This window comes from Bos taurus, chromosome X (genome assembly GCF_002263795.3).
Source record: "Bos taurus isolate L1 Dominette 01449 registration number 42190680 breed Hereford chromosome X, ARS-UCD2.0, whole genome shotgun sequence".
NCBI lineage: Eukaryota > Metazoa > Chordata > Mammalia > Artiodactyla > Bovidae > Bos > Bos taurus.
Genome location: NC_037357.1, coordinates 102,288,204 through 102,299,956, shown reverse-complemented (window position 1 = coordinate 102,299,956; position 11,753 = coordinate 102,288,204). Strand labels below are relative to the sequence as shown.

The 11,753-nt window shown below is 43.6% G+C and overlaps 1 pseudogene; it reads left to right on the top strand.

Moving 5' to 3' along the window:
* Positions 1–831: 831 nt before the first annotated feature.
* Positions 832–3,483, top strand: LOC788013 (small ribosomal subunit protein uS5-like; annotated as a pseudogene).
* Positions 3,484–11,753: the final 8,270 nt, after the last annotated feature.

The following is an 11,753-nucleotide window of genomic DNA, read 5'->3' as shown; positions in this document are numbered from 1 at the left end:
GGAAGAAAAGTTATGACCAACCTAGATAGCATATTGAAAAGCAGAGACATTACTTTGCCAACAAAGGTCCGTCTAGTCAAGGCTATGGTTTTTCCAGTGGTCATGTATGGATGTGAGAGTTGGACTGTGAAGAAAGCTGAGCGCTGAAGAATTGATGCTTTTGAAGTGTGGTGTTGGAGAAGACTCTTGAGAGTCCCTTGGACTGCAAGGAGATCCAACCAGTCCATTCTAAAGGAGATCAGCCCTGGGTGTTCTTTGGAGGGAATGATGCTAAAGCTGAAGCTCCAGTACTTTGGCCACCTCATGCGAAGAGTTGACTCATTGGAAAAGACTCTGATGCTGGGAGGGATTGGGGGCAGGAGGAGAAGGGGACGACAGAGGATGAGATGGCTGGATGGCATCACTGACTCGATGGACGTGAGTCTGAGTGAACTCCAGGAGTTGGTGACGGACAGGGAGGCCTGGCGTGCTGTGATTCATGGGTTCAGAAAGAGTCGGACACGACTGAGCGACTGAACTGAACTGAATGGGTATATAACTCCTTGCTAAAAACTAGCAAGGAGGCACTCTTTCTGTCCCCTTTTGATGTCTGTGTCAGCTTTCTCTATCTCTTTTATACTTCAATAAAACTTTATTATACAAAAAGCTCTGAGCGATCAAGCCTTGTCTCTGGCCCTGGATTGAATTCCTCTCCTCCAGAGGCCACGAATCCTGGTGTCATTCATGGCTCATAGCAGCAAACTTTCATCTGTGTACATATAACTGATTCACTGTGCTGCATAGCAGAAACTAATACAACACTGTAAAACAACAATACTCCAAGAAAAAATAATTTAAAAAAAGACACAGAGTGGCAGACTGGGTAAGAAAACAAGAGCCTACAATATGTTGCCTACAAGAGACCCATTTTAGGGCAAAAGGCACACATAGATTGAAAGTGAGGCGATGAAAAAGGCTATCTCACGAAAATGGAAATGACAAGAAAGTAGGGGTAACAATACTCATATCAGACAAAACAGACTTTTAAAAAAGGCCATAAAGAAGGATAAAGAAGAACACTATACAATGATAAAAGATGAGTACAAGAAGAGAATGCTATACTCATTAACATATACGCACTGAGTATTGGTTGTTGCTGTTGTTCAGTTGCTCAGTCATGTGCTCAGTCGTGTCCGACTCTTTTTGACCCCATGGACTGCAGCACGCCAGGCTTCTCTGTCCTTCACTATCTCCCAGAGTTTGCTCAAACTCATGTCCATTGAGTCGGTGATGCCACACAACCATCTCATCCTCTGTCACCCCTCTCTCTTCGTGCCCTCAGTCTTTACCAGAACTCAATATAGGAACACCTAAATACATAAAACTTACTAGTAGACATAAAGGGAGAAATCGACAGGAATACAATAATACTAAGAAACATTAACACCCCACTGACATCATTGACAGATCTTTCAGACCAAAACAAAACAAAATGGTAAGGCAACAGAGATCCTAAATTCCACAATAAAATAGAGAGACATAATTGATATTTTCAGGACATTACAGCCTCAAAATACCAGAATACGGTTCTTCATAAGAACACCAAATGGCGGATGATGCTGGTGCTTTGAGAAGGCCTAGAGGCCCCGGGGGCCCTGGAATGGGAGGCCCTGGTGGCTTCCAAGGTGGCTTCAGCAGGGGGGTCCTGGGCTTGGGTCACAGCCGGGATCAGGGATAGGGCAGAGACCACAGAGCTCACGGAGGCAAGGCCAAGGACAAGGTGTGGCTCCCGGTTACCAAGCTGGGCTGCCTGGTCAAGGACATGAAGATCAAGTCCCTGGAGGAAATCTCTCTCTTCTCTCTGCCCATCAAAGAATATGACATCATTGACTTTTTCCTGGGAGCGTCCCTCAAGGACGAGGTTTTAAAGATTGCTGCTGCTGCTAAGTCGCTTCAGTCGTGTCCGACTCTGTGTCACCCCATAGACGGCAGCCCACCAGGCTCCCCCGTCCCTGGGATTCTCCAGCCAAGAACACTGGAGTGGGTTGCCATTTCCTTCTCCGATGCATGAAAGTGAAAAGTGAAAAGTGAAAGTGGAGTCGCTCAGTCGTGTCTGACTCTTAGCGACCCCATGGACTGCAGCCTACCAGGCTCCCCCATCCATGGGATTTTCCAGGCAAGAGTACTGGAGTGGGGTGCCATTGCCTTCTCCAGATTATGCCCATGCAAAAACAGACCATGCTGGTCAGCAGACCAGGTTCAAGGCATTTGTTGCCATCAGGGATTACAACGGACATGTCGGTTCGGATGTCAAGTGCTCTAAGGCAGTAGCCACTGCCATCCGTGGGACCATCATCCTGGCCAAGCTATCATCCCCATGTGACGAGCGTACTAGGAAAATAAGATTGGCAAGTCCCACACCGCCCATTGCAAGGTGACTGGACGGTGTGGCTCTGTGCTGGTGTGCCTCATCCCTGCTCCCAGGGGTACTGGCATCATCTCAGCCCCTGTGCCCAAGAAGCTCCTGATGATGGCTGGCACTGATGATTGTTACACCTCTGCCAGGGGCTGCACCACCACCCTGGAATTTTCGCCAAGGCTACTTTTGATGCCATTTCCAAGACCTACAGTTATCTCACCCCTGATCTCTGGAAAGAGACAGCGTTCACCAAGTCTCCGTATCAGGAATTCACTGACCATTTTGTAAAGACCCACACCAGAGTCTCTATGCAGAGGACCCAGGCTCTAGCTGTAGCCACCACATAATTTTATATGAGAAAAATAAAGTGAATGAAGCCAGAAAAAAACAAAAATACCAGAATACACATTCTTTACAATTACACATGGAACATTCTTTAGAATAGTAGGACACAAAACAAGCATCAACAAATTTAAGAGAATAGAAATTATTTCAGGGATCTTTTCTGATCACAGTGGTATTGTTAGGGGAAGCACACTGATTGAAACCACCCACCCTGGCCAGGCACCATAGTAACCACTTGCATGAGTTGTTTTATGACAGGAGATCCTGATAAGGAATACAGAACTAATAAGCCACCACCAACCGGAAGAGTTCGGGAAAGGTCTAAAGGAGACACCACGTGTCCGTCCACTTCCCAGAATCCATCTCGCTAGCATCCATCTTGGCTGAGAGATGCATGCGCCACCAGGAAAGACTCTGAATTAGAATGATTGGTCAAAGACCACCCGGAAACTAATCCCATCACCATAAAACCCGACATTGCAAGCCACGCAGCAGAGCTGTTCTCCTGGGTTCCCTTACCCTACTGCTCTCCACCCCGGTGCCCTTTCCCAATAAATCTCTTGCTTTGTCAGCACGTGTCTTCTCGGACAATTCTTTTCCGAATGTTAGACAAGAGCCCGCTTTTGGGGCCCTGTAGGGGGGCCTCCCCCTTCCTACAACAGTATGAAAGTAGAAATCAACCATAGAAAGAAGGAAAAAACGATTACATTGAGACTAAATAACATGCTCTAAAAAAACAATGGGTCAACAATGAAATCATAGAGAAAATTTAATTATATCTTGAAACAAATGACAATGAAAACAGAATCATACAAAATCCATGGGATGCAGCAAAAGCAGTCTTAAGAGGGAGGTTCACAGCAATATAGGCCTTCCTCAAAGAACAAGAAAAATCTCAGATAAACTCCCTACTTACAACCTAAAAGAATTGGAAAAAAAGAACAAACAAAACCTAAAGTCAGCAGAAGGAAGAAAATAATAAAGAGCAGAGAGAAAATAAATAAAATAGAAATTACAAAAATAATAGAAAAAGAACATCAATAAAACTAACAGCTATTTTTTGAAAGGGTAAGCAAAACTGACAAATCTCTGGCCAGGCTCACCAAGTAGAAAAGAGGAACCAAATAAACAAAATAAGAAATAAAAGAGGAGAAATAATAACAGATACTGCAGACATTTTAAAAAAATAGAATACAATGAACAATTATATGCCAACAAATTCAACAACCTAGAGAAATGGACAAGTTTCTAGAAACTGACAGCCCACCAAAAATGAATCAAGAAGAATTAGATAAATTTGAACAGATCCCTAGATGTGAAATAGAATTTGTATTAATTAAAAAAAAAAAAACACCTCCCTGCAAACAAAGTCCAGGACCAGATAGATGGCTTCATCAGGGAATTCTACCAAACACAGGAGGAACTTATACTGATTCTTCTCAAATTCTTCCAAAAGACTGAAGAGGAGAGAGTACTCCCAGTTATTCTATGAAGCCACCATCACCCTGATACCAAAACTAGACAGACACTACCAAAAAAGAAAACTACAGGGCAATATCTTTGATAAATATAGATGCAAAAGTTCTCAGCAAAATATTAGCAAATCAAATCCAACAATATACAGAAAAGATCATACACCATGATCAAGTTGGATTCATCCCAGGGTCAAAAGGATGTTTCAACACATGTAACCCAATCTTGTCAAACACCATATCAACAGAAGGAAAGACAAAAACCACATGACCATCTCAATGAGGCAGAAAAAGCATTTGATAAAATTCAACACCCATTCATGAGAAAAAGTCTCATCAAAGTGGGAATAGAGGGAATATATTTCAACATAATAAAAGCTGTTTATGACAAACCTACAGCCAACATAATACTCAACAGTTAAAAGCTAAAGGCCTTACTGCTAAATTCTGGAACAAGACAAGGATGTCCACTCTCATCTCTTCTATTCAACATAGTATCGCAAGTCCTAGACACAGTATCAGATAAGAAAAAGAAATAAAAGTTGTCTAAATTGAAAGGGAAGAGTAAAATTGTCATTATATGCAGATAACTTACAGCTTAAAGATTTAAACATAAGACACAACACCATAAAACTCATATAAGAGCACATGGGTAAAACATTCCCTGACATAAATTGTAGTGATGTTTTCTTAGGTCAGTCTCCTCCCAAGATAATAGAAATAAAAGCAAAAATAAACAAATGGGACCTACATAAACTCATCAGCTTTTGCACAGCAAAGGAAACCATAAGAAAAACAAAAAGGCAACCGACAGACTAGGAGAAAATATTTGCAAACAATTTGAGCAACATGGGCTTAATTTTCAAAATATACAAATAGCTCATACAACTTAATAACAAAAAAACAAACATCTCAAACAAAAAATGGGCAGAAGGCTCGTTCTTTCTCCAGAGAAGACATACAGATGGCCTATAAGCATATGAAAAGATGTTCACCATGTTTTTTATTAGATGTTAATCAACACTTCTAATTAGAAGTGCAAATGAGAGAAATGCAAATCAAAACTACGAGGTATCACCTCACACTGGTCAGAATGGCCATCATTAAACAGTCTAGAAATAATAAATGCTGGAGAGGGTTTGAAGAAAGGGGAACCCTCCTACACCGTTGGTGGGAATATAAATTGGTGCAGGCACTATGGAAAACACAGAGGTTCCCTAAAAAACTAGAAACAGAGTTACCATATGATCCAGCAACCCCACTCCTGCACAAATATCTGGAGAAAACTAATTTGAAAAGATTCATGTACCCCAATGTTCATTACAGCACTATTTACAAAAGCCAAGACACGAAAACAACCAGAATGTCCATCGACAGATGAACAGATAAAGATACGGTTCATATATACAATGGAATATTACTCAGCATATAAAAGAATGAAATAAAGCCATTTGCAGCAACAGGCATGGACCTAGAGATCAAACTAAGTGAAGGAAGTTAGAGAAAGACAAATACCACATATCACTTATATGTGGACTCTCAAAAATGATACACGTGGACTTATTTACAAAACCTACCCACAGTCATCGAAAACAAACTTTATGGTTACCAAAGAGGGGATGAGGAAATAGGGATAAATTAGAAATTTTGGGATTAATATATATGCACCATTATATATAAAATAAACAACAAGGTCCTACTATATAGCATAGGGAACTATATATAGTGTCTTATAATGAATTATAACGGAAAAGAATCTGAAAAAGAAATACATATATACATATATGTAACAGAATCACTTTGCTATATACCAAAAAGAAGTGTTAGGTGCTCAGTCGTGTCTGACTCTTTGCGACCCCATGAACTACAGCCTATCAGGCTCCTCTGTCCATAGAATTCTCCAAGCAAGAATACTGGCGCGAGTTCCCATTTCCTTCTCCAGGGGATCTTCGCAACCCAGGGATTAAACCCTGGGTCTCCTGCATTGCAGGCAGAGCGTTTACTGTCTGAGCCACCAGGGAAGACTATACCAGAAACTAACAACACTATAAATCAACTATACTTCTATTTGTTTTTTTTTTTTTTTTAATATTTTAACTGAAAAAAATTTTTACCATGCTGCACAGCATGTGGGATCTTAGTTCCCCAACCAGGGATCGAACACATGCCTCCTACATTGGAAACAGGGAATCTTAACCACTGAACCACCAGAGAAGTGCTTACTTCCATTTAAACGACAACAAAGAAGGATCTAAAGAAGAAAAAAAGTTGGCAAACCACTGTTGTGCTGTGTGCCAAGTCCTGTCCAATTCTTTTTGATCCTGTGGACCGTAGCCTGCCAGGCTCCTCTGTCCATGGGATGTTGGTCTCCTTTAAAATAAAAATAAGTGAAACCTGGGAATCTGAGAGCAGCTCATCCAGGACATCTCAGTAAACGCTGAATCCCAACTGCAGTGAGTTAGTGGGGCTGCTTGTGTTCAGTGGAACAGCTGATTCAGAATCTTGCAAACCCAGGTGGTGCTTGTGGTAAAGAACCCACCTGACAAATAAGGTTTAATCCCTGGGACAGGAAGATCCCCTGAAGGAGGGCATGGCAACCCACGCCGGTATTCTTGCCTGGGAAATCCCATGGACAGAGAAGCCTCGTGGCTATAGTCCATAGGGTGGCAAAAGAGTTGGATAAGACTGAGCAACTTTAAAAAAAAAAAAAAAGAGGACCTGATACATCAAAGGATCCTAGGCCATTAAAATCCTAGATTGACACGGTTTGTTTGCTGATTCACAAGCCTAGGGAGGATTCTCTGCGTGTGTACTTTGTGGATTTGGGGAGAGAGTCCCCCTACAGAGGCCCATTGGCAACCTTTTCCAGGACCGGTGATCACAATTTACCCATCTCACTTGGCAAAGGACTCCCTGGTTCTACTTGTCCAGGTGGGGTTGCCCCCCTGCTCCACATACACATGCAGCCTCCCCTCTTCCTGCTTCATATCAGGGTCTGGGCACACTGACCCTGCTGCAGCAGAAGAGAGCCCCTCCTGACTTCCCATCTGCATTTTCCTGGGCTGTGACCCCCATGTCCCACCCTCCAATCACGTGTACATGTTATCAAGAGAGTAAGTAAAAATGAAAGTATGCGGGGTTGTATTTTCGAACTGACTCCTTTGTTACCCCATGTCCTCCCACCTTTTAGTATTTTTCCTTTGTCCCTAGCTCTTCCACCCTTTCATTGTGGCAGCAACCAGACCAGTCTTATTCTCTGCTTTATGGATGTATTGATATTAGCAGAGAACAGAAAAAGAAGCAGATTCTGGTGTCTGAGTTGTAAAGGCCTAGCCCCTGAGAGGAAACAAAATAACTCCAGTGAACCCTCTCTGTTTGAGGTGGTGACTGACGAGTCCAAGCTCCCCCAGACCACACACAGTTTCCCTGGGCTGGGGTCAGGGAGGAGGGGGGGTAGATGCCAGAAGACCTGCTCACGGCCCAACATTCAGAGAGAGCTGCACCCAGAGAGGCCCACAGAGGACAGGAAGACGCAGATGTAATTGTACATGTGCTTCCGTTCCCAGTCACCAAAAGGCAAAAACTGCAAGTGCTCATCAACAGCTAAATGGATTCACAAAATGTGGTCTATCTGCACAACAGGATATTATTTGGCCATAAAAAGGAATTAAGTACTAAATACCTGCTATAACGTAGATGAACTTTGGAAATATCATGCTGAGTCAAAGAAGCCAGACGCTAAGACCGTACATTGTATGATTCCATCTACACGAAATGCCCAGCACTGGCAAATTCACAGATTAGATTAGTAGTTGCCAGGGGCTGGGAAGGGATAGGGAGTGACTGCTAACGGGTGAGGGTTTCCTTTTGGGGTGATGAAAATGTTTGGAACTAGACAATGTTGATAGTTGCACAACACTGTGAATGTATTAAATGCTACTGAATTGTATACTTTAAAAATTGTTGGGAATTCCCTGGCAGTCCAGTGGTTAAGACTGCACATTCACTGCTGAGGGCCAGGGTTCAATCCCTAGTTGGGGAACTAAGATCCTGCAGCCATAGAGAGTGGGCAAAAAAAAAAAAAAACACCACCCAAATTGTTAAAATGGTGACTTTTATGTTATGTGTATTTTAACACACACACACACTACATAGGCTTCGCCTCCACTCCACCCCCTTGTGGTTACAAGGAGCTCTTACACACACCCCTACTCCCACTGCTGGGTATGCACTGGTTCCTTGCACAACCTCCTGTACCCTCTTTGTTTGGCTGACCCTTTCTGCCATCTATCCTCCCCCTCCCCTCTATTAAATCGATAAATAAGTATCGATTTAAATTGAGCCCTGCACTAAGCCACAAAGGAATTCCACATCACCATGGACCAGGGCTATCCCAGGGTTCACTCGTGGGGACAGACAACTGTTGTGTTAGGCAGATCGATTTTCTCACCTACATCCTTTGCTTCTGCCTCCTCACCCCGACCCTTTCTACCCAGACATGGGAGGGGGGCTCAGAGCCCCCTCGCATGCCTCAGGCCCAGGGATGAAAGACAAAATCTCTTGCGACCTTTCGTTGAGCAATGCCCATCACCCTGCAAAAGGGCCACACGGCAGGATGGGCTCCTCTGCGGGTGCATGACCTGACCTCCAAATGGCTCTGCGGACGCCATCAGACCCTACCACCTAGCCCAGGGCAGTGCCACCAACACAGGCCCTCCAGGACCGGAGCCGGAAGAGCAGCCGCCTAGGAGGCCGGGAGCCTTGCTCTCTCATTGGTGGTCCAGTCCGTCACAGATCTCTTACAGATCAGCCCCTCCCCGTCCCAGACACCTCAAATCAAGGAGTGTCCTGTGAGTGAAATGAGCCTGAGGGGTGACAAAGCCCCCTGGTGGCAGGGAGGGCCACGGCAGGGATCACAGCACTTTGCCCGTCACGGAACCCGCCTATTCTCTAAAGCTCCTGTCGTATCGCGAGCGGCCATTCAAAGCCAAACGGAGTCTGCGCGAGGCCCTGCCCACTTTACCAGCTTTCCGTGGGAGCCGACGTTTCCCATGGAGCACGATTCGTGATTGGTTGCGTAAAGCATCTAAGAAGGCGGAGCTGAGCCAGCAGGGGCTAGACGGCCGCCGCCGTCGCCTTGGCAACCGGGCCCAGTCGCCTGGCCTCCCCAGCTCTGAGACGGGCCTATGGTGCCCTCTAGCGGCCGCGTGCTGACACGGCAGGGGACCGGGACCGGGTGGGCGCAAGGAGGCCCTTCGCGCGTGGTAGGCTGGGAAATGGGGGAACCGAGGCGGACGGAGAGGGGAACAACCCGTTCAAGGTCACAGAGAGACACAAATCCAAGGCTTCCGGAGTCGGCCCTTTGGTATTCTGCTGCCGCTTTTGTCAATTCAAAGCAACAACAAAAACCCCTCACAGGCTGGTACCTACACAGAGCTTAAGCGGCAGAGCCCCTCATTAGCAGAGGACTCTTGGAGGGGGTAGGGGTGGGGGTTGGGGGCGCGGCCAGAAATGGATCCACCTGGTCCTATGTGTTGGTACCATTTGCAGGAATGAACTGCAAATTAGTTAAGATCTGTATTGAATCGTAATAGGTAAAGATGGCTCTCTCCTCACCCTGACTCTGTCACACTTCCCCTCGGGTCCTGAAGCATTAGAAGCTGCCTGAGAGCAAGTTGAGTTGGGGGTACATTTTACTGTGGCCTTAATGGGAACTGTTTACATAGATAGTTATTACTGGCCATCCTGGGGTAGGAATGACTTCCAGGAATAATCCCACTGCCCACCTGCCATCATGACACTGAGCACTAGAGCAGCTGGGATGTGGGAGGAGGAGGAGGAGAAACAGGGTTTGAAATGTACAGAGCCGGAAGCTGGTATTTGGAAAATTCTTCCAATCATCAAATGCCTAAATTTATGAGCAGCTCAAAACGGAAGTTTTTCCTGTTTCGAGTTATCATCAATAATGCAGTGAATACAATTGCAAACTCCCTCTATAAAATATTTTCAAATATGTCCATATGTAACCAACAGAAACAATTCTGGCATGGAGAAGTAAATTGTAACAAATTTTTTTTCAGATCATACCAAAAGAGAAAGAGAAAATTTGAATAGAGGCAATATATGGGTTTGGAGATTAATAATATACTTAATGAGAAGAAGTGATGTATATGAACACACTGGAGGAAAATTAAGTTTCTTGCCGACTTGATCAAAATACTGACACTGACAAAAATAACACAAATCTCATAATAGATCTTTACAAGACACTGACATCAAGTTGACTGAGTATTGTCATTTCAGAGCAAGATGGGTCTCTGAATATGAGACCCTGATTTGCCCAGAAAATGTACAGCTTTTATAGGAAAGAAACTTGACAGAGGTTTCCCGAAATTTGACAGTGGTCCTAAAAATGTACACAGCATTAATAACAAATTGCAAAGCTGAAACTTCTAAACTATCAATGAAAAACAAATTTCCATCTACCAAACTAAAAGAAAATCAGCATGAATTATTTTTCTATCCTCTTGCTAGAAAATGATATTACAAGATTGTTGTCATATGAAAAGGCAGGCAAAGCATCTGCAGCCAAAAATTGTAGGGGGGAAAAATGTGTTATAGGAGTTTGTCAGGCAGTTAACAAAACTTTATGTCAGTTTTCTGAATTATGTGAGATTTGAAGTATTTCTCAGCTTTTAAAATGTTATGTATTGTGTATTCTTTCTGATTCTAAAGAACATTCCTTTCCTAACTAATTCTGTATTCCTAATTTTCTGTTCTTTTTTAATCCCCCCCACCAAGTTATATAATCTTCAATAACTCACAAAACCTGGAGCTGCCTCAAATGAACACCCACACAACACCATTCATCACATACTTGAGAATCAGGAACTATAGGCTCATTAAGTAAAGAGAGGCACATGAGCTGTTTTCTAGACACATTTGTGTGCTTTGAAGTAGCTCTCTTATCAGTAAAAAGGTGCTGGTGAACATTAAGTCCAACAGCTGACTTTGACTCTAGAAAATTCAGGGAATCACAAAATCACAGACTTACTAAAAGCTTGATCAAGTGAGAATGACTTTCACTCATTAAGCTACTTTTAGCTGTTGGTTCCCCCAGAGCCTTCCATTCCTTTAGTGTCATCCCCCAAAGAAACTGCAGAGGACAGCTTGGGGCCATTCTGTCACCATTCCCTCAGACAGAAGGGGTAAGTTTTCTTCCTCCTTAGTCTTTTGGGTATTTTAGGATTGTCATCATCTGTTATGCAAAACAAAACAAAACATTCATGTTTTACCTTAATGTTTCATGAGGTAAACTTCTTTCATCTTGTCCTATTGACATCTGTAGAAAGAGGATTTTTTTTTTTTTTTTGAAAGTCTGTTGCTCAGAACTAAGCCGCTACAACTTACAGAAAGGTGCCTTATCCATTCGAATGTACAACAATGTATCCTCTTTGGTGGAGAGCTTCTAGTCCCACTGTTGGTTTTTTCCTGTCAGGCTGTACTAGAAGAAGAAACATAAGAGGCACAAGGGTATG